Here is a 23,535-nt window from a genome sequence, read left to right as displayed (position 1 = left end):
GAAACCTCTGGCTCCAGGCAGTGAGCAGATGATGGTGGCGCCTGATTCTTTAGGCTTTGTACACTTGAGGCAGCCCACTCCCAGGTGCCACCCTTGGGCAAAAGTGAACACTTTGGGAAAGTTTACACTCTTCAAGTGACTCGCCTTTGGAGGGGAAAAAAGGCGGTTATGTCATTTATTTTCAGTTTGGTACCATACTGGTAGCAAGCCCGCATAAATGGCTACTGCAACCGGGGAGAGAAGGAAGGGCAGGAAGGGAAAGAGTGTGTAAGAGAGAGAGGAGGAGGAGGAGGAGAAGGAGAGGACGGAGGGTGCGGCGGGGTCCCCGCCCGCAGGGCAGGGAGTCCCCCGAAAAGGCTCCCGGGGAAGGGGGAGGCTCCGCCCGCCCAGACCGGACCGTCCCACCCCGCAGCCCGAGCCCGGCCGCTCCCCACCGCCCCCGCGCGCGCCCCCCAACGGCCGCATGCCCCGGGTGACGTCATCGCCGCCCCCGTCTCCTAGCAACCAGCGGCCGCCGCGATGCCCCTCGGAGACCGCGGCCGCGGTTGGCCTCTCCGCCGGCTTCGCTCCGCCTTGGTAAACTCGGCCGGCGGCGGCCGCCCCCAGCCTCGCCGGACCCCCACCCTGTCTGGGAGGGAGGGGAGAGGGGAGAGGAGGAGGGGCCCGGGATGGGGGCGGGCGGTGGCGCCGGGCGGCTCGGCTGGCCGTTCTGACAGTGATAATAGTGATGCTAAAGACCTCGGTTAAGCGCTTACTCTGCGCCAAGCACTCTTCTAAGCCTTGGAGGAGGGGGGGCGGGGTGGAATACAGGGTGATGAGGTTGTCCCCCATGGGGCTCACGGGCTTCATCCCCGTTTTCCAGATGAGGTCACTGAGGCCCAGAGGAAGTGAAATGACTCGCCCCAAGTCACGCAGCTGACGAGTGGCGGAGTGGGGATTCGAACCCATGACCTCTGGCTCCCAAGCCCGCGCCTTTTCCACTGAGCCACGGCTACTTCTCCGGGGTATTTCTCAAACGCTGACGGCGCGCCCAAACCTGTAGATCCGAGGGAATGAGGTTGTCCCACGTGGGGCTCACGGTCGTTATCCCCATCTCCCAGATGAGGTCACTGAGGGCACAGAGAAGTCAAGCGGCTCGCCTGAGGTCACCCAGCAGACGAGTGGCGGAGCGGGGAGGAGAACCCACGTCCTCCGACTCCCGAGCCCGGCCGGGCTCTTGCCACTGAGCCACCGCAGCCAAGCCCGGAGAAACCCCGCAACCGCGCCGCGCCGCTCATCTTCGCCAACGGGCCCCGCGTAACCATACCGGCTAGAAAGTCGACCCCAGGTCCCCGAGCTTTAAGCATCCCCCGTTCACAAGATCTCATTTCTTCTCTTTCTGGGCTTTCCTCTGCTCATTCTCTATCGCTGTTAAATCAAGGCGGAATTTGATCTGACCTAGGAAGCTTTCGCGCTAAACTGTGGTTAATTCCCCAAGTCCGTGGTAGACCGGGAAGGAAAGACTAACTAACCCAACCCCACCGGCGCGCAGAAACGAGATACTACGCATAGAGAAACCCTGAAAGATATGATGATGATTAGGTGCGTGTGCGAACCTATATGCACATCGATTTGCAAGGTGTACGGTCCTAAATAGCTGTCAAAATATTCTCCTTTAAATGGTAGAAAATCTGCTTCCCCCAGAGCCGAATTCCCTATTTCCCATCAGCGACCCGATGACTCGTAGGATCTGATTGATCGACGCGTGGTCTCTTCCAAAATCGCGACTACAGCGTTCCAGGAGGTTTTCCAGAAACCGGAAGACACCGAGGCTCCGGATAACTCCTCGACTAAAGTTAAACCATGTTTTCATGAGAATCGGACTGAGATGTCTTTGCAACGGACAATTTATTCTCAAGTTGGAGAAAAAGGAAAGTGTTTATCCCCCAACAAGTTATTTTGGTTAATTAACTTTCACTGCTGTCTTTCATCTGTTATATAGCGAGGGTCCGAAGCAGTCCTACAGAGGATTCTGTCCCGCAGAGGGGTTGTTGGAGCTATGGTGATAAGGGCAGATGGTAAATATATTTCAACTATATTTCAAGATCTAACGTGTAACTTCGTAGGCGTATATTATACCAGGCCTGAAGAAAAAAAGAAAAAACCCTTGTAAAATACTTTGATATCAAGGAACCATTCTCTATATTTTGAGTTTAACACGTTATTTGTCTTACGCAAAAAAAAAGATAATAATAATGATGGTATTAGTTAAGCGCATACTCTCTGCCAAGCACTGTTCTAAGCGCTGGGACCGGGGTAGGGGAGAATACTAGGTGATCAGGTTGTCCCACGTGGGGTTCACAGGCTTCATCCCCATTTTACAGATGAGGGAACTGAGGCATAGAGAAGTGAAGTGACTTGCCCAAAGTCACACGGCTGATGTGCGGTGGAGGCAGGATTAGAACCCATGACCTCTGACTCCCAAGCCCTTGGTTCTTCTGAAAAACCTAAATACGATTCCAACCCCCAGTCTTTATTGTTTGGTAACTATTTAAAAGGGGGAAATGTTTGAGTTCTTGAGTTCTAAGATAGTTCTTACGGCTGCTGGTTTCACTCCTGAATTCGAAGAGCGTACCGCTGGGAACTTCTTCCTCCCTTCTCTCTTTCTTCCTCCCTTCTCTCTTTCTTCCTCCCTTCTCTCTTTCTCCTCCCTTCTCTCTTTCTTCCTCCCTTCTCTCTTTCTATTGCCCACGCCGCACGCTCCACTCCTCTGCTGCCCACCTCCTCACCATCCCCCGTTCTCGCCTATCCCGCCGACGACCCCTGGGCCAGGTCCTCCCGCGGTCCTGGAATGCCCTCCCTCCTCACCTCCGCCAAACTAATTCTCTTCCCCTCTTCAAACCCTACTTAAAACTCACCTCCTCCAAGAGGCCTTCCCCCCCTTCACCTCTCCGCAGCTTAACCCTCTTTTCCCCCCATCTCCCTCTGCTCCTCCCCCTCTCCCGTCCCATCCCCTCAGCACTGCACTCATCCGTTCAATTGTACATATTTTCATTACTCTATTTATTTTGTTAATGAGATGTACATCACCCTGATTCTATTTATTTGCTATTGTTTTCATGAGATGTTCTTCCCCTTGATTCTATTTATTGCCATTGTTCTTGTCTGTCTGTCTCCCCCGATTAGACTGTAAGCCCGTCAAAGGGCAGGGACTGTCTCTATCTGTTACTGATTTGTACATTCCAAGTGCTTAGTACAGTGCTCTGCACATAGTAAGTGCTCAATAAATACTATTGAATGAATGAATGAATTAATGAATTTCTGAGCAGGTCTGTGAATTTCTCAGTCTAGGAAAAACATTTATATGGCCTACATTTATATAGCCTACTAGTTTAGAAGGGGTGAGGCTTAGTGGATAGAGCAGGGGCCGGAAGGACCTGGCTTCTAATCGCGGCTCCACCGCTTGTCTGCCGTGTGTGATCCTGGGCAAGTCAATTCACTTCTCTGTGCCAAAGGGACCTCATCTGTAGAATGGGGATTGAAATTGTGAGGCCCCGATTAACTTTTATTTACCCCAGTGTTCAGTGCTTGGCTCATCGTAAGGGCTTAACAAGGACCATAATGAGTTTCAGAAACAGATAATGGACCGAGAGATAATAATTGAATCCATCCTGAATTCTGATGCTAGTGTGGAAAGTTGCAAACATACAACATCACCTATGTACTCGAGTCCTCTCCCACCCCATCGCCCCCATGGCAGTTGTGTCTTTAATCGCGGTTGCTTCCCCTTACCTGCTAATTGATTTCAGTTTCAGGGCCTCCCATTACACTGTAAACTCCTTGAGGGCGGGGCTTGTGTCAGTACCCATTAACGGATGAGGAGAGTGAGGGGCAGGGAAATCGAGTGACTTGTCCGAGGTCACCCAGCAGACTGGTGGCGGAACCAGGATTAGAACCAGGTCCTTCTGACTCCCAGGGCTGTGCTCTCTCCAGACTCACCTGTTCCGCTTCTGGAGCCCCCTTTGCCCTACTTTCCCATCCTTCCCTGCTGTATCCTCAGAGGAGATCTCCTCCCTCCTCGCAAGTGCCACCCCCTCCACCTGTGCTTCGGACCCCATTTCCGCTCACCTTATAAAAACCATCGCCCCTTCCCTCCTCCCCTCCTTAACTTCTATCTTGAACTACTCACTCTCCAATGGCTTCTTCCCCTTTGCCTTCAAACATGCCCATGTCTCCCCCAACCTTAACAAAACCCTCTCTCGACCCCACTACCCCATCCAGTTATCGCCCTATCTCCCTCGTACCCTTCCTTGCCAAACTCCTAGAATGAATCGTCTACACTCGCTGCCATGAATTCCTCAACTCCAACTCTCTCCGGGACCCCCTCCAATCTGGCTTCCATCCCCTCCACTCTACCGAGACTTGCTCTCTCAGAGGTCACCCATGACCTCCTTCTTGCCAAATCCAATGGCTCCTACTCTATCCTAATCCTCCTCGACCTCTCAGCTGCCTATGACACTGTCGACCATCCCCTTCTCCTCCACACCTTATTTCACCTTTGCTTCACGGACTCTGTCCTCTCCCGGTTCTCCTCTTATCTTTCTGCCCGCTCATTCTCGGTCTCCTTCGCGGACTCCTCCTCCCGCTCCCATCCACTAACTGTAGGGGCTCCTCAAGGGTCAGTTCTTGGCCCTCTTTTATTCTCCATCTATACTCACTCCCTTGGTGAACTCATTCGTTCCCACGACTTCGACTATCATCTCTATGCAGATAACACCCAAATCGACATCTCCTCCCCTGTTCTCTCCCCCTCCCTTCAGCCTCGTATCTCCTTCTGTCTCCAGGACGTCTCCACCTGGATATCTGCCCGGCACCTAAAACTCAACATGTCCAAAATTGAGCTTCTTATCTTGCCTCCCAAGCCCTGTCCTCTTCCTGACTTCCCCGTCATTGTGGACAGTACGACCATCCTTCCCGTCTCTCAAACCGGCAACCTTGGTGTCATCCTTGAGTCAGGTCTCTCATTCACCCCACACATCCAATCCGTCACCAACACCTGCCAGTCTCACCTTTACAATATCGCCAAGATCCGCCCTTTCCTCTCCATCCAAACAGCTATCGGGCTGGTACAAGCTCTCATAATATCCCGGCTGGATTATTGTGTCAGCCTTCTCTCTGATCTCCCTTCCTCCTGTCTCTTCCCACTCCAGTCTATTCTTCAATCCGCTGTCCGGATGATCTTCCTGCAGAAACGCTCTGGGCATGTGTGCCAAGGTGGACCTGGGCACCTGCTACCCAAAGGTCAAAATGCCATCAGTGACGTAACCTCTCTGGCCAGAGGAGGCAGGACGGGAAGATAGGTGTCCCTCAACTCCGTGCCCACCCAATAAGGTATGGAAGGGAAGGGAGCGGAAGGGGGCAGAGATTGAACAGGAAGGAAGTGGGGACCACCCAAACCAAAGGTAATAAATACCTGTTGCCTCTGGTGCTCGGGTCTCTCTCTGGGAAGATCACAGCGGTAGCAACGGCCACCCACGTGTCTCTCCCTGTCCCGAGCACCAGACGCCATTCTGCCACCAGGAACAACACACAGAGACAGGGTCGCGGGACGGGTGAGTGTAACACATAACTGGGTTAAATACATAAGTGGGTAATGTATGAGTGTAACGCATATGTGAGCTTAGTGTATAAGAGCTACAATATCGCCAAGATCCGCCCTTTCCTCTCCACCCAAACGGCTACCTTACTATTACGGGCTCTCGTTATATCCCGGCTAGACTACTGTGTCAGCCTTCTCTCTGACCTCCCTTCCTCCTCTCTCGCCCCGCTCCGGTCTATTCTTCACTCTGCTGCCCGGCTCATCTTCCTGCAGAAACGATCTGGGCATGTCACTCCCCTTCTTAAACAACTCCAGTGGTTGCCTATTGACCTCCGCTCCAAACAAAAACTCCTCACTCTAGGCTTCAAGGCTCTCCATCACCTTGCCCCTTCCTACCTCTCCTCCCTTCTCTCTTTCTACCGCCCACCCCGCACGCTCCGCTCCTCTGCCGCCCACCTCCTCGCCGTCCCTCGGTCTCGCCTATCCCGCCGTCGACCCCTGGGTCACGTCCTCCCGCGGTCCTGGAACACCCTCCCTCCTCACCTCCGCCAAACTGATTCTCTTTCCCTCTTCAAAACCTTACTTAAAAATCACCTCCTCCAAGAGGCCTTCCCAGATTGAGCTCCTCTTCCCCCTCTACTCCCTCTGCCATCCCCCCTTTACCTCTCCGCAGCTAAAGCCTCATTTTCCCCTTTTCCCTCTGCTCCTCCACCTCTCCCTTCCCATCCCCACAGCACTGTACCCGTCCGCTCAACTGTATATATTTTCGTTACCCTATTTATTTTGTTAATGAATTGTACATCGCCTTGATTCTATTTAGTTGCCATTGTTTTTACGAGATGTTCTTCCCCTTGACGCTGTTTAGTGCCATTGTTCTTGTCTGTCCGTCTCCCCCGATTAGACTGTAAGCCCGTCAAACGGCAGGGACTGTCTCTATCTGTTGCCGACTTGTTCATCCCAAGCGCTTAGTACAGTGCTCTGCACATAGTAAGCGCTCAATAAATACTATTGAATGAAGCGGGCAATGTATAAGTGAGTATAATGCACATGTGAGTTTAGTGCGTAAGTGGGTAGTGTACAAGCGAGTGTAACGCGCAAGTGAGTTTAACGCACGAGTGTGTAGCACATAAGTAAGTCTAAGGCCTAAATGGGGTCGGCGCATAAGTAGATTGAACGCTTAAGTGGATTCCTCCCAAGTGGGTGCGCACATGGTGGGAACTAGCCGCCTCACCATGTTGTGAGTAAACCATTAACGAGCTCTTCCTGGGCGGGCCCTGGTGTCCGCCCACACTCGAGTAACATACTAGTGTAATCCTCCCATCAGGGAAGCTTTAACACCAAATTCCTCCCAAAGGGGAAGCTTTAACACCACATTTCCCCCAAAAGGGAAGGCCGACTGTCGCGTCTAAATAATTAATTAATTCAATCCGCCCCGCGGAATAAATTCTATACGAAACTCAGGTTTTCCATCTCCAGCCTCTCTCTCTCTCTCCCGCGCCGATTCCGAAGGAACCTGTCCCCGGCGACAGGTGACAGCATGTCACTGCCCTCCTTAAAAACTTCCAGTGGTTGCCTATCAACCTCCGCACGAAACAAAAACTCCTCACTCTGGCCTTCAAGGCTGTCCATCACCTTGCCCTCTCCTACCTCACCTCCTTTCTCTCTTTCTATTGCCCACCCTGCATGCTGCGCTCCTCTGCCGCTCACCTCCTCACTGTCTCCCGTTCATGCCTATCCCGCCGTCGACCTCTGGCCCATGTCCTACCACTCTCCTGGAATGCCCTCCCTCCTCACCTCCGCCAAACTAACTCTCTTTCCCTCTTCAAAGTCCTTATGAGAGCTCACCTCCTCCGAGACGCCTTCCGAGACTGGGCTACCCCTTTTCCCTCGGCTCCCTCTGCTCCCTCTCTGCTCCCCCTCCGCTCCCTCCCCCTTCCCCCCTTCACCTCCCCTCAGCTAAGCCCCCTTTCCCTCTGCTCCTCCCCCTCTCCCTTCCCCTCCCCTCAGGACTGTGCTCATTTGTATATATTTTTATTACCCTATTAATTTTGTTAATGAGGTGTACAGCCCCTTGATTCTATTTATCGTGATTATGTTGTCTTATTTTTGCCCATCTGTCTCCCCCGATTAAACTATGAGCCTGTCATTGGGCAGGGATTATCTCTATCTGTTGCCAAATTGTACATTCCAAGCGCTTAGTACAGTGCTCTGCACATAGTAGGCTCTCAGTAAATACTATTGAATGAATGAATACATCGCAAAATGAGGGTAATCATCACCCTGTTCCTTCAAGCATCCTGTGGCTACTGTTGGAGAACTGAGCTAGGTGGACCAACAGCATCTAGTGGACCAGTGGACCATAATGACATTTCTTAAGGTCCTCCGATTTTACACAGGAGAAATTGAGTTGGTAATCAACTTTCTTTCTGACAGTTCTACATGTTCTGGCTTCAGTATTTATCAGTCAACCACTGGCATTTCTTGAGGGCCTAGCGTGTGCAGAGCAGTGTACCGAGTACTTGGGAGAGGCCAATACGGTAGGAAGACCCAATCCCTGCCGTCCAGGAGCTCTTCTCCTGCACTTCTGTACATATGTGGCTTAGCTCTGGGAGGCCCAGGAAAGAGAGTGTGTCTTTTCCATCTCGTCCCATTATTCGTTGACCCATTCAGTCGTATTTACTGAGTGCTTACTGTGTGCAGAGCACTGTACTAAACGCTTGGAAAGTACAGTTCGGCCACAGATAGTGACAATCCCTACCCAACAACGGGCTCCCAGTCTAGAAGGGGGGAGACAGCAACAAAACCAAACCAAACAAGTAGACAGGCATCAGGAGCATCGATATAAATGAGTAGAATTATAGAGATATACGCATTGTTAATAAAATAGAATAATAAATATGAACATATATACACAAGCGCTGTGGGACGGGGAGGGGGGTAGAGCAGAGGGAGGGAGTCGGGGTGATGGGGAGGGGAGGAGGAGCAAAGGAAAAGAGGGGCTCAGTCTGGGAGAGGAGGAGGTAAGCCTTCTGTGGGACTCTGAATGGGGGAAGTGTGCTAGTTTGGCGGACGTGAGGAGGGAGGGCATTCCAGGCCAGAAGTGGGACGTGGGTCAGGGGCCGACGGCGGGATGGGTGAGAACGAGGCACCGTGAGGCGATTGGCGGCAGAGGAGCGGAGTGTGCGGGCTGGGCTGGAGAAGGAGAGAAGGGAGGTGAGGTAGGCGGGGGCAAGGTGATGGAAAGCTTTGAAGCCAAGAGTGAGGATTTGTCCATCACCACTCCTGTAAGGACAAATTGAGTGCAGTTTTCACCCTGCCACCCTAAACTCAAGTCCAGTGTCAATCAGGAATTTTATATTGGGCTCTCAGTTGCCGAAGAGGCCGTAGTGGCTTTTGGCAACACTCTTGTTGTCCAAGTGGCCATACTGAGGAAGACACTGTTCAACTCAGCGGAGCAGGGGACCAAAAAAAAAAGCGCTCCACCTACCTTTGGTTTATGTTCAGCACTTTTTCAGCCAGACACAAGGATAAAACATCACTATCGGTAGCTGGGTCTTCGATTATGAAGAATAGCTATCTCTGTGTGAATTCATATGACCAAAATAACTACATTTAGTGCCAATTAACACAGACCATTTACGCCATTTTGAACAGATACCTCCAAGTGGCTTCTCGGTGACTTCATCGATTTCTATGTATTTTCTGTAGTATGGTGCATTAGAGTTATTAAGAATAAGAACTTAATAAATGTTTGTGCTGATGATTGCTAACAGCCTGATGAGAATAATAATGGTATTTCTTAAGCACTTGCTATGGGCCAAGCCCTGTGCTTAGTATGTGCCAGGCACTGTACTAAGCGCTGAGATGGTGACCAGCAAATCGGGTTGGACACAGCCCCTGTCCCACGTGGGGCTCACAGTCTCAATCCCCTTTTTACAGATGAGGTAAGTGAGGCCCAGTGAAGTGACTTGCCCAAGGTCACACAGCAGACAAGTGGCAGAGTCAGAATTAGTACCCAGGACCTTCTGACTCCCAGGCCCGTGCTCTATCCACTACTCCATGCTCCTTCTCTAGTAAATAAACTCTAAGATGATATAATCTAGATTTATCTTTCTAAAGATTTTCTAATAAATCCTCATATGAAATTTCAATTTTGTGAGAGAAGCTGCTAATGAATAGAGAATATTCTTTTAGGGGTTTTCATTGGAATGTTCTCTTTAGCATGCAAAGATGATCTGTTCAATTAACAGTATGTTTAGTATTCACTCTTATTTTTATAGGCATTCCACTTAAAACGAGCCTAAATTACACTACAACAGTTCAATATGGAAGGCATCTTCATCACCTTATAGAACTAGCAGGATACGCTGTGAAAGAATTTAATCCTCAAGATGCCCTAACTCTTCTGAGGATTAGAACAGAGAAATATGAAATCTTGGTGATCCCAGATAATTTAATATTTCAAGCGACTTTTTGTAACTTTTAAAACAACTCACATCCTTATACATTTGCCATGAAGTGCTGTTTCGAACTATATCAGGCAGCTATTCGGACCTAAGTCAATCAAAGCCAAAAATCTTAAGTGAGACATCTACCTTGGCTTTCGATTCTGATGGCTGGATGAAGTGGATGCAACAACGCTTACTTAAGAACTCTACAGTCCTTACAGTCCTCTAGACTGTAAATGCTTGTTTCGGGCAGGGAACACGTATTGTACTCTCCCAAGGGCTTAGTACAGAGCTCTGAATACAGAAAGCACTCAATGAATACCACTGATTGATTGGTAAAATGGCACTCCGGCCCAGACCATCTCCCTGAAACCTCGCTTGGCACATATCATCTTTCTCCTCCAAACCAGTGGGGCGCAGTGGAATCAGCACGGACCCAAGAGTCCGGTGACCCGGGTTCTAGTTCCGGTTCTGCCATTTGTCTGTCGCGTGACCTTGGGTAAATCACACTCACCTTCTCTGGGCCTCAATTTTCCCGTACATTCCCTGCTTGAAGTATTTGTTCCACCCGAGCCGACCTCCAACCTGTGCTCTCAGCTCAGCTCACTCATACCGTCCCTGAAACTGAGAGCTCCCTTCTCTCCCTGACCCCTGCCCTGAACTCCACCAGACCTTAATCCTCCTCACCTCTGAAGGCCTCTTAAAATCCCACCTTTTACAGCAATACTTACCCAGGTAATTATCCCTATCCTGAATGTAGCAACCCATCATCTGCGTCTAGGGTTCTGTGTTTATTTTTAGTCAACTGCCTTTACGATGTAGGTATTATCCATTGAAAATGCAATTCGTGTACGACTAATATTCTTATAGAACATTCACTTGATTTATTTTGATTCCCCTGTCAGTCTCCTCCCCTAGAGTGTAAGCTTCCTGTGAGCAGGGAAGGTGGAAGAGAAGGAAGAGGAGACAGTAGAGCTGTGAGAAAGGGAAGGAAGAACTTTGCAAAGTTCATGCCCAGTGGTTTCTATTTTACCCTGAAAGAAGTTGGTGAGATCAGCAGGACTTTGGGAGAGAGGCAGTGGGAGCACTGGAGGCTTCAAGAAGGAGTTGAAGTTGGCAATAGTTGGTGAGGCTGCAGGCGTGGGGGTCAGTGAGCAAGGAATGAAATAGTTGCTGAGCAGACGAGTGACAGGAAATAGAGCAGGTCAGAGTGAATTCCATAGGGCATAAGTTAACCTGGTGTCTGAATTTTCACCAGCTGGGATCAGCTGCCCAAGCCCAGAAACGGGGCAAGTGGACAGTGGAGGTGATCCAGGGCAGGGGGTTGCTGGTGCAAGAGTGACAGAGGGACAAGGGGGTCAGGAAGCTTTTTGGTGTTGAGGGAGTTGTTGAGGAGGTGGATGAGAGGAATATGACAGCTTGGGACAGGATGAGTGGGTCCAGAGTGCAGATGTCATGGATTTCTGGGGGCAGGGGGGTTCAGGATGACATGTTAGAAGACTGTGGTTGGGTAAGAGTTGGTCAGAGTTGGTAAGGTTAGAGATGGGGCATTGTCTAGAGATGCTATTGAACCTGTATCTGGCTGAGAGGTGGAGTTAGGTAAGCAATCAGCAAAGTTGAGTAGGGTGAGGAAGTGGGTGGCCAGGGGATTCAGAGCAAACTCCACATGGTGGTTGAAGTTCCCAAACACAGCACAGGAGAAAGGAATGAGATTAGGAAGGAGGGAAAGGTGACAAAATCGGTCTAGAAGGCAGAGGTGGGGCCAGGAGGAAGATAAAGAACAGCTCGCACCACGGAAGGTAGGAGATGCGTACTTCGCCCGCACTGTGGAAGGCAGATGGTGCATACACACTTCGGGAGTCGATTTTTGAAGTAGAAAAAGAAAGTTCGGGTCACACACCCGCCCCCCCCCCCCCCCCCCCGCCAGCACCATGAGCAATCCAGCAGGCCGTAAGCAATCCAGGGCTCTGCAGTTGCATCAGGCTGTGTTAAGTAATGAGGTTGATCGCATCTGCGAGCGGAAAGTAAATTTATTCCTTTTGAGAGTTTCTTCAAATTGTATTCCGGTTCAAAAAATGCCATCTCTGGAGGTTATTGGTCAATAGCAAAATCTATATTTGTGTCTTTGTGCTGTCTTTATCGATCAGTCAGTGGTATCTATTGAGTGCTTACGGTGTGCAGTGCACTCTTCTAAGCCCTTGGGAGAATAGTGTGCAACAGAGTTGGTAGATCCGGTCCCTGCCCACAGCGAGCTTACCGTCTAGAAGAGGAGACAAACATGAATATACATAAATAAATTATGGCTATGAACATAAGTGCCGAGGGGCTGAGAGTGGGGTAAATGCCAAGAGCTCCAAGGGTTCAGATCCAAGTGCGTAGATGACGGCAGAAGGGAGAGGGAGTCAGGGAAAAGGGGGCTTAGTCGGGGAAGGCCTCTTGAAGGAGATGCGATTTTAATAAGGCTTCGAAGGTGGGGAGAGTGGAGGTGTGACACATATGGAAGGGGAAGGAGTTCCAGGCCAGAGGAGGTCATGGGAAAGGGGTTGGCGACGAGACTGATGAGGTCAAGGCACAGTGGGCAAGCGGGCACTGGAGGAGCAAAGAGTGGGGGCTGGGCTGTAGTAGATCAGTGAGAGTAGTATTCATTCAGTAGTATTTATTGAGCGCTTACTATGTGCAGAGCACTGTACTAAGCGCTTGGGATGAACAAGTCGGCAACAGATAGAGACAGTCCCTGCCGTTTGACGGGCTTACAGTAGTACATCAGTAGTAGATCAGGTAGGAGGGGGTGAATTGATTAAGTGCTTTCAGTGATGGTAAGGAGTTTCTGTTTGATGCAGAGGTGGATGGACAACCACTGGAAGTTCATGAGGAGTGGGGAAAGATGGACTGAATAGGTTTTTTTAAGAAAAATGATCTGGGCAGCAGAGTGAAGTGTGGACTGTAGTGAGAGAGACAGGAGGCAGGGAGGTGAGTAAGGAGGCAGATGCAGGGTAGGATAAGTGCTTTAAGCGATGTGTTAGCAGTTTGGTTGGTTAGGAAAGGGCAGGTTTTACTAGTGCTGTGAAGGTAGAACTGACAGGATTTGGTGACAAATTGAACATGTGGGTCAAATGAAAGAGATGAATCAAGGAACTTGCCACGGTTATGGGCTTGTGAGATAGGGAGGATTGTAGGTGATGGGAAAGATGCGGGGGTGGGCAGGATTTGAGGGGGAAGGTGAAGGATTTCGTTTTAGACATGTTCAATTTGAGTCATCGGTGTGTGTGTGTGTGGATTCAGAGCAAACTCCACATGGTGGTTGAAGTTCCCAAACACAGCGCAGGAGAAAGGAATGAGATTAGGAAGGAGGGAAAGGTGACAGAATCGGTCTAGAAGGCAGAGGTGGGGTCAGGAGGGAGATAAAGAACAGCTCGCACCACGGAAGGCAGGAGATGCGTACTTCCCCCGCACTGTGGAAGGCAGACGGTGCATACACATTTCGGGAGTCAATTTTTGAAGTAGAAAAAGAAAGTTCGGGTCACACCCCGCCCCTCCCCTTCCCCCAGCACCATGAGCAATCCAGCAGGCCGTAAGCAATCCAGGGCTCTGCAGTTGCATCAGGCTGTGTTAAGTAATGAGGATGATCGTATCTGCGAGCGGAAAGTAAATTTATTCCTTTTGAGAGTTTCTTCAAATTGTATTCCGGTTCAAAAAATGCCATCTCTGGTGGTTATCTGTCAATAGCAAAATCTATATTTGTGTCTTTGTGCTGTCTTTATCGATCAGTCAGTGGTATCTATTGAGTGCTTACGGTGTGCAGTGCACTCTTCTAAGCCCTTGGGAGAATAGTGTGCAACAGAGTTGGTAGATCCGGTCCCTGCCCACAGCGAGCTTACCGTCTAGAAGAGGAGACAAACATGAATATACATAAATAAATTATGGCTATGAACATAAGGGCCGAGGGGCTGAGAGTGGGGTAAATACCAAGAGCTCCAAGGGTTCAGATCCAAGTGCGTAGATGACGGCAGAAGGGAGTCAGGGAAAAGGGGGCTTAGTCGGGGAAGGCCTCTTGAAGGAGATGCGATTTTAATAAGGCTTCGAAGGTGGGGAGAGTGGAGGTGTGACACATATGGAAGGGGAAGGAGTTCCAGGCCAGAGGAGGTCATGGGAAAGGGGTTGGCGACGAGACTGATGAGGTCAAGGCACAGTGGGCAAGCGGGCACTGGAGGAGCAAAGCGTGCGGGCTGGGCTGTAGTAGATCAGTGAGAGTAGTAGATCAGTAGTAGATCAGGTAGGAGGGGGTGAATTGATTAAGTGCTTTCAGTGATGGTAAGGAGTTTCTGTTTGATGCAGAGGTGGATGGACAACCACTGGAAGTTCATGAGGAGAAGCAGAAGAAGAGAAGCAGCGTGGCTCAGTGAAAAAGAGCCCGGGCTTTGGAGTCAGAGGTCATGAGTTCAAATCCCAGCTCTGCCACTTGTCAGCTGTGTGACCGTGGGCAAGTCACTTAACTTCTCTGTGCCTCAGTTACCTCATCTGTAAAATGGGGATTAAGACTGTGAGCCCCACGTGGGACATCCTGATTCCCCTGTGTTTACCCTAGCGTTTAGAACAGTGCTCGGCACATAGTAAGCGCTTAACAAATACCAACATTATTATGAGGAGTGGGGAAAGATGGACTGAATAGGTTTTTTTAAGAAAAATGATCTGGGCAGCAGAGTGAAGTGTGGACTGTAGTGAGAGAGACAGGAGGCAGGGAGGTGAGTAAGGAGGCAGATGCAGGGTAGGATAAGTGCTTTAAGCGATGTGTTAGCAGTTTGGATGGTTAGGAAAGGGCAGGTTTTACTAGTGTTGTGAAGGTAGAACTGACAGGATTTGGTGACAAATTGAACATGTGGGTCAAATGAAAGAGATGAATCAAGGAACTTGCCACGGTTATGGGCTTGTGAGATAGGGAGGATTGTAGGTGGCTCAGTGGAAAGAGCACGGGCTTTGGAGTCAGGGCTCATGAGTTCAAATCCCAGCTCTGCCACTTGTCGGCTGTGTGACTGTGGGCAAGTCACTTCACTTCTCTGTGCCTCAGTTCCCTCATCTGTAAAATGGGGATTAAGACTGTGAGCCCCACGTGGGACAACCTAATTCCCCTATGTCTACCCCAGCGCTTAGAACAGTGCTCGGCACATAGTAAGCGCTTAACAAATACCAACATTATTATTATTATTATTAGGTGATGGGAAAGATGCGGGGGTGGGCAGGATTTGGGGGGAAGGTGAAGGATTTCGTTTTAAACATGTTCAATTTGAGTCATCGGTGGAACGAGCAGGTATCGAGATGTCTTGAAGGCCAGAGGAAATGCAAGCCTGCAAAGAAGGAGAGAAATCAGGGCCGGAGAGGTAGAGTTGCATATCATCTGCATAGGAGTGGTAGTTGAAGCCATGGGAGCAAATGAGTCCTCCAAGGGAGTGTGTGTAGATGAAGAATAGAAGGGGACCCAGAACTGAACCTTGAGGTCCCCCAACTGTCAGAGGCAGAGGAGCGTCCTGCATAAGAGACCGAGAAGGAACCGTCAGAGAGATAGGAGCAGAACCAGAAGAGGACAGTGTCAGTGAAGCCAAAGTTAGCTAACATTTCCTGGGGAAGGGGGTTGTCCGCAGTGTTGAAGGCAGCCGAGGTCAGGGAGGATTTAGATGGAGTAGAGGCCGTCAGATTTGGCAAGAAGAAAGTCACTGATGATGTTAGAGAGAGCAGTTTCCATGGCGTGAAGGGGCTGGAAACCAGAGAAGCAGCGTGGCCTAGTGGAAAGAGAACGGACATGGGAGCAAGAGGGCCTGGGTTCTAATCCCAGCTCTGCCACGTTTTCATGGTATTTGTTGAGTACTTACTATGTGTCAAGCAATGTTCTAAGCACTGGGGTAGGTACAAGTTAGTTGGGACACAGTGCCTGTCCTCATGGGGCTCACAAGCTAAGGAGTGCTCAGAGCCTTGGGCCAGTCACTTAACTTCTATGTGCCTCAGTTTCTTCATCTTTAAGTAGCAGTCTCCCTCCTACTTAGATTGTGAGCCTCATATGGGACAGGGACTGTATCTGGCCTGGTTAACTGTATCTATCCCAGTGCTTAGAACAGTGCATGACACATAGTAAGTGCTTAACAAGTACCTAAAAAAAAAAACTAGAACAGAGGGAATGACGGAAGAGAATCGGTGGAGAGAAAGTGGAGACAGGAGGTGGGGACAATTCTCTCCAGGACTTTGAAGAGTTATGGTAGGAGGGAGATGGGGTGATAACTGGAGGGAGTTGTGGGGTCAATGGAGGGTTGGTCATTTCAATCTTTCCTCATGTCCTCATCCCCCACCCCACTGCCCCTCTTTTAGATTGTGAGCCCCCTGAGGTCCAGGGATCCTAATGAATCCCCTATTGAACCCTTCCCCAGGGCTTAGTACAATACTTTTCCCACTGGAGGCACTCCAAAAGTACCCTTAAATGAATGAAAGATCAGCCCAGTAGAATTAGGAGGTGCAGTCTTAAATTACTTTTCCCCAAGAGCCAGTAGATATTTGGAAAAATAAAGAACCAATGCATAGGGCGTGAGTGTTAAGTACTTTAACATTTGTCTTTCATTCATACATTCAATCATATTTATTGAGTGCTTACTGCGAGCAGAGCACTGTACTAAGTGCTTGGAAAGTACAATTCAGCAACAAATAGAGACAATCCCTGCCCAAGACAGGCTCACAGTCTAGAAGGGGGGAGCAGATACCAAAACAAGTAAACAGGCCTCAATAGCATCAGTGTCAAAAAATAGAATTATAGATATAAACACATTAATAAAATAAGTAGAATTATAAATATGTACATATATGCACACAAGTGCTGTGGGGTGGGGAGGGGGTTAGAGCAAAGGAAGGGAGTGGGGGTGATGGGGAGGGGAGGGGGATCAATGGAAAAGGGGGACTTAGTCCAGAAAGGCCTCCTGGAGGAGGTGAGCCTTTAGTAGGGCTTTGAAGAGGGGAAGTGTGCTAATTTGATGAATTTGAGGAGGGAGGGCATTCCAGGCCAGAGGTAGGACCCGGACCAGGGATCGACGGTGGGACAGACGAGAACGAGGCACAGGGAGAAGGTTAGTGGCAGAGGAGCGGAATGTGCAAGCTGGGCTATGGAAGGCGAGGCGGGAGGTGAGGTAGGAGAGGGCAAGGTGTTGGAGAGCTTTGAAGCCAATAGTGAGGAGTTTTTGCTTGCTACAAAGGTGAATAGGCAACCACTGGAGATTTCTGAGGAGAAGAGGTGACATTCCTAGAAGGTTTCTATAAAAAGATAATCCGGGCAGGAGAGTGAAGTATAGGCTGAGTGTGGAGAGACAGGAGTTTGGGAGATCAGAAAGGAGGCTGATGCAGTAATCCAGTCGGGATATTACGAGAGTTTGAAACAGCAAGGTAGCAGTTTGGATGGAGAGGAAAGGGCAGATCTTGGCGATGTTGTGAAGGTGAGACCAGCAGGTTTTGGTGATGGATTGGCTATGTGGGGTGAATGAGAGAGCGGAGTCAAGGATGACACCAAGGTTGTGGGCTTGTTTGACGGGAAGGATGGTAGTGCCGTCCACAGTGACGGGAAAGTCAGGGAGAGGACAGGGTTTGGGAGGGACGATAAGGAGCTCAGCCTTTCACATGTTGAGTTTCAGGTGACAGGCGGATATCCAGGTGGAGATGTCCTGAAGGCAGGAGGACATGCGAGCCTGGAGGGAGGGAGATAGAACAGGGAAGGAGATGTAGATTTGGGTATCGTCCACGTAGATGTATGTCCTGAATTTATATTCTTTATGCTTAATGTAACCTTTCGTCACACAGGTGCATTTTGCTCTCTTTTTATGGATTAGATTCCGTGTTTCAAAAACTGATAAAATCAATCTCAATCGATCTTAAAATTCCATTTTGTGTGTAAACAAAATGAAATTGGTTTCCCGAACATTCATCTTTAATTCTGCGTAATTAGAAAATACAGTTGGGAACTATTTTAACCATAAATTTATGTTTTTAAATAACACTGAATTAATAGGTGTGCTGTATTTTTCCATTGAAAGGAATAAGTAAAGTAAGATCATTGTGGGCAAGGAATGTGTCTGTTGTATGTTATGTTGTCCTCTTCCAAGCGCACTGAGTGCTGTGCTCTGCACACAGAAAGCGCTCAATAAATATGATTGATTGAATGAAAGAATGAAAGCCTGATCCTCTGCTTCAAACATGGGGCAAGTACAACTTTTCTGTGACCTTTCATTCTCTCTCAGTGGAACTAGATTCAATTGCTTTAATGCCATCGTTAAGGATGATATGATTAAGAGTCTGCAGTTTTAGCATTCAACAAATAATATTCTCCCTTTCTGGTGTGGGAAAACAAACTCACCCTCCTAAACTGCAGAGAAGTGCCCGTCGTCCTTCTGGAACCAGACATCTTGCCTAATTCTCATCCATACTGTACTTTTTCCCCGGGCTTTGCCCACAGTAGGCCCTTAATATGTGCTCTTACTATTACCATCTCTCTCCCTTCCTGGCTGCCCCCCGGCATTGCCTGATTGTGCTTACTTGTTCAACCTGACAGCCAAGCTCCTCTGAGCAGCATATTGTCTGGAGCCGGGGAGAACTCCAACTGACTCACAAAGAGAGCCTCCCCCACCGCCACTCTTTTCCTTTCCTGTCCCATCTCATGCTACTTTCTGGGGTTGCCCACTAAGAATAAATTTTACAGGCTGCAGCAGAATGGGTGAGTAGGGATCTCGGGGAGAGGGGAAGGAGGGAAACCTTTCCCTTTACTGTGTACATCCAGGGGGGCTGTAAGATTGATCTGCTTTCTCTGATCTTCTTAGATGGTGAGCTCTTTGGGGGCCAGAGAACCTATCTCTATATAGAGTACGGTACATAGTCGATGCTTAATAAATACTACTACTGCTGACCATTTATGGCAACTCATGCTCTTCCACACAGTGACTGGACTGAGAGAATCTGCCGGCATTGTTGGAGTATCAAAAGCAATGAAAATGAGGGGTTTTTTTTATTTTTCAGCTTAGATTTTTTTGAAGTTGAACAGATGTTTCTTTCATTTTTTTCCACAGCTAAGGAATATCTTCTTGCCATTCTTCAGGATCCATATGAATAGACCTTCTGCAGTATTGATCTTGCATTCATGAAACTATACTTTGAAAAAGGCTCAGGTTTTCATTGTGGGCCTTACTGTTACTGAATTTACCAGTATATTGAGCTTGTTTTTACTAAAACACTCTCTAGCACAGCTTCTTAGATTTTGTTTCTGGTTGTATTTTAGAACTGTGCTTTAGCAAGATATCATACACAGATCAAAATCTGATGTGAGTCCCCAAGCTTAATGACTAATGTAATAAAAACGAATCTGTGCAAGATGCTCCCCGAAGGTGTTTCTGCTTAACTCCTTCTGCGTGCTGAGAGACAAGGAGGCGAAAGAGACGACAGCACCTTCATCTGCAAATATGAAGTACAGCAACCAAACAAGAGGTCACCTTTTTGTGGGCCAATGTGGCTGGGACTGTGGATCCCACATTGTCCTTTTCAGCCACACACACGCTCTCAGATGGACTTTAAGTAGTGTCTTCTTGGACTATGGAGGACAAGTCTACATGCCTATAGTACCCTACTAGGCAGAAGGATTCCCTAAGTGCCTCCTCAAGCTTCCATAAGGTTTTATAGTTGCCATACCACTGGGGCTACTGGGCAAAGATGTGTGCTGACTTGTTACAGTGACCTCTAGCCACCACAATTTGCTTCCCCTCTCCTCCCAACACTTCTGTGACTTTTACCATCCCCTCCTTCCCCTCCCATCCTTTCCCCTTCCCTCTCCCTTGTCCCATCCCTGCTGACAGCAATGGCTGTTGCTAAGAAGCAGCCACACGGTACAGTGATGTCATCACTCTGCCTCTTCTATGGTGGCATTTGTCACGTGGAGAGACGGCACTAAATTATATGTCTTTTTGTGTACCAACTGCTTAGATGTTTCATTTGGTTTGACTCTTCTGCACAAAAGAGGTGCCTACCCCTATTCTGCCTGTTGAATATTTGGCCATGTGCCCATTTTTCTCCATTAGATTTTAAATGTCTCAAATGTAAGAACCGAGTCTCTTTTATACACCCTCCAGGCGACTGGTACAGTTACAACGCTCCGGACATCATGAACACTTCATCATTGGTATTTATTGAGCAGTTGCTGTATGTAGAACACTGTACTGGGCGCTTACTCGATCCGAATAATGATTCTGGGTAATGAGCAGATTAGTCCCTTCTGGTGTGGGAGAAAGAACTCACTCTCCTGGACTTCGGTGGTGAGAACTGGTGACTCCTTCTAATCTAACACCAATAGTGTACCCTTGCCTTCGGTTGAAGAGGAGAAAGAATTACGCACTACCCAGAAGACAGCCACCTCAACAACTACTGGAATTAGAGAAGCAGTGTGGCCTAGCGGATAGAGCTTGGGAGTCAGAAGGGCCCAGGCTCTAATGTAGGCTCTGCCGCTTGTCTAATGTGTGATCTCGGATGAGACACTTAATTTTTCAGTGTCTCAATTACCTCATCTGTAAAATGAAGATTAAGGCTGTGAGTCCCATGTGGGGCAGGGACTGTGTCCAATCTGATTAGTTTGTATCGACCCCAGGGCTTAGTATACAGTGCCTGCCACATCATAAGTGCTCAACAAATGCCCTATAAAAAACTAACTCCCCTGCAAGTCTCAGATAGGTATCAAGGAAGTTGCTCAAGAGAAATGAGAGGACAGCCTGAGCTTCTGACCGAGGCCCCTTCAATGGGAAACACCAATCAATCAGCACTAAGATTTACTGGCTTAACTGCCCTGTGGGCCAGTGGAGGGAGCATAGATAATATCCGTCCTCCGGACTTAAAGTGTACTGGCCTAACAGTGCACGTTTATAGAAGTCTTTGCAAGTGAATATTCGTTATTCAAAATGAATAAACTCATTCAAAATGAAGCAACTATAGATACTTTAGCATCCTTTTGAATACAAGTAGTTGGGACAATAAATAGGTTAAGGAAGGGAATGAGTGAGAGAGGGGAAAGAAGAGGTTTGGAGGGTGCAGAAGAGAAGGGTAGGGGAAGAGAGAGAGGAGAGGATCCATGAATTGGCACTAGCCCCTGCTCCTGCCTACAGCTCGCTGTTGCCAGAAGTGAAGCAGAGAGGCAAGAGTCTGTGGGAGGGCTTTGGTGTCGGCTCCTTCCCTTGCTCTTCCTCCTCTTCCTCCTCTTCCTCCTCCTTCACTGCTGCTCAACTCCTCCAGGAACTGGCACGCCTGGGAGTCCATGGCAAGGGCTTGTGGCACCGAGCACGAGGCTTGAACTCACTCCCTACCCTGACACTTTGCTGCCGAGTGGGCACCCACCCTCGGTCACAGTTGCTGGGCATGGTGCCTTAGCACGGGATCTACTGATGGGCCCTGTGCACAGAAGGGGTAAGTTGTCTCCTCCTACTTGGTTTGGCTGATCTGCCTCGGGACCAGTGCTGCTTGCTGTGGCTGGGTAGGTGGCATGATGGGGGATGGATGGTGGTGTAGCGTTTACTTTGCTGTTTGGCGAAGCGTGGAGCCACCATCTTTAATAGTAGTAAATGTATTTACGGTGGTCTTATCAGGCTGAATGTTTTCACGATCCGGTACTATTTTCCGCTTGTGTCTCTTTCCTTTCAAGGCTCTTGCTCGAAAAGAGCCACTCCCTTCTTGAAGGCAGGGTGCCATGCAGGTCTGTCCTCAGCAGTTGGCTCCCAGTTTGCAGCTGGGGTACAGCATTGTCTGACGGTTTGTTTTACTGCATCCTCACAATGTCTTCTCTGACCTCCTCGCTTTCGGGTTTTCTAGTTCCATAGGCAAGGGAAGTACCTTGGAGGAGGTCTTGTGATCTGGCCAGGTTGTTCTTTTGGGGGTACCTTAGGGTACTGACCTCAATTGGAAGCTGCCACACCTAAATTCTACTTCCCCCTACTGGCTCATACCAAGCCGCCTAGGTTAAATTGCTCGAATTGGGTGTGGGGCAGGTTCCTGGTAAGGGACAACGAAAGGATAGGTGGTTTCCTCCCAATCACTCCATCTTCCTAACCTGCTGCTAGGCTTCCAGTGGACAAATGAACAAGATGAATGAGAAGCAATGTGGCCTAGTAGAAGAAGCATGGGCCCAGGAGTCAGAGGATCTGGGTTCTAATCCTGCTCCACTACTTGTCGGCTGTGTTATCTCAGGCAAGTCACTTTACTTCTCTGTGCCTCAGTTACCTCATCTGTAAAATGGGGATTAAGACTGTGAGCCTCACGTGGGACAACCTGATTACCCTGTATCTACCTCAGTGCTTAGAACAGTGCTCTGCACATAGTAAGTGCTTAACAAATACCAACATTATTATTAAATACTATTGAATGAAAGTTCAGAGAGAAATAAAATCAATGACTTTTAGACAAGCAGTGTGGCCTAAGGGCTAGAGCATGAGCCTAGGAGTCAAGGTCTCGGGTTCTAATCCCTGCTCTGCCACTTGCCTGCTAGGTGACACTAGACAAACTGCTTCACTTCTCTGTGCCTCAGTTGGACTTTGGACATGGACTGTGTCCAATCTGATTAGCTTGTATTGCTCCCAAACTGGGACAGTACCTGGCACACAGTAAGGACTTAACAAATGCCAGTAGAAAAAAAAAAAGCACTGGGATTGGCTCCCCTTCATTCACCCCTTCTTCAGCCCCACAGCACTTATAGATGTATCTATAATATATTGACTTCTATTCATGACTATCTCCCCCTCTTGACTGTAAGATCACTGTGGGTAGGGAATGTGTCTAGGTGTTATAGTGTAGTCTCCCAAGAGCTTAGTACAGTGCTCTGCACCCAGTAAGTGCTCATTCTAATAATAATGATAATAATCATGTTGGCATTTGTTAAACGCTTACTATGTGCCAAGCACTGTTCTAAGCGCTGGGGGAGATACAAGATGATCAGGTTATCCCACGTGAAGCTCACAGTCTTCATCGCCATTTTACAGATGAGGTCACTCAGGCACAGAGAAGTGAAGTGACTTGCCCAAGGTCACACAGCTGACAAGCGGCAGAGCTGGGATTAGAACTCCCAAGCCCGGGCTCTTTTCACTGAGCCACACTGCTTCTATTCTACAGGGGAAGACAGACAATCATATAATACATGACAGATATGGACATAAATGTTCGGGGGCTGGGAGCAGGGATGAATAAAGGAAGTAAGTCAGGGCAAGGCGGAAGGGAGTGGGAGAAGAGGAAAGGAGGGCTTAGTGGGGGAAGGCCTCTCAAGTGCTTAATACAGTGCTCTGTACACAGTAATAAATATGCTCAATAAATACGATCGACTGTCCAATCTGAGTAACAAATGGTTGTCGGACTGATCGACGACGTGGTTAGGGATGGGAAATATAAACAGCCTCAGATGATATTTAACACCCACTCCTTCCCTCCTTTCTCCCCTAGGTTTACCAGGGGTTTCTTCTAAACAGATTTTCA

General features: G+C 48.9%; 1 long non-coding RNA gene across 1 annotated transcript; it reads left to right on the top strand.

Annotated features, from left to right (window-relative positions):
* The first annotated feature begins 1,163 nt into the window (after positions 1-1,163).
* Positions 1,164-19,423, top strand: LOC114808895. The gene is made up of 2 exons (XR_003756654.1): positions 1,164-2,057; positions 19,110-19,423. It is a non-coding gene; the product is annotated as an uncharacterized LOC114808895 (long non-coding RNA).
* The last annotated feature ends 4,112 nt before the right edge of the window (positions 19,424-23,535 follow it).

This window comes from Ornithorhynchus anatinus, unplaced genomic scaffold (genome assembly GCF_004115215.2).
Source record: "Ornithorhynchus anatinus isolate Pmale09 unplaced genomic scaffold, mOrnAna1.pri.v4 scaffold_34_arrow_ctg1, whole genome shotgun sequence".
Taxonomy (NCBI): Eukaryota; Metazoa; Chordata; class Mammalia; order Monotremata; family Ornithorhynchidae; genus Ornithorhynchus; species Ornithorhynchus anatinus.
Note: the sequence above shows the minus strand (reverse complement) of the source record. Positions and strands in the feature narration are given on the sequence as shown.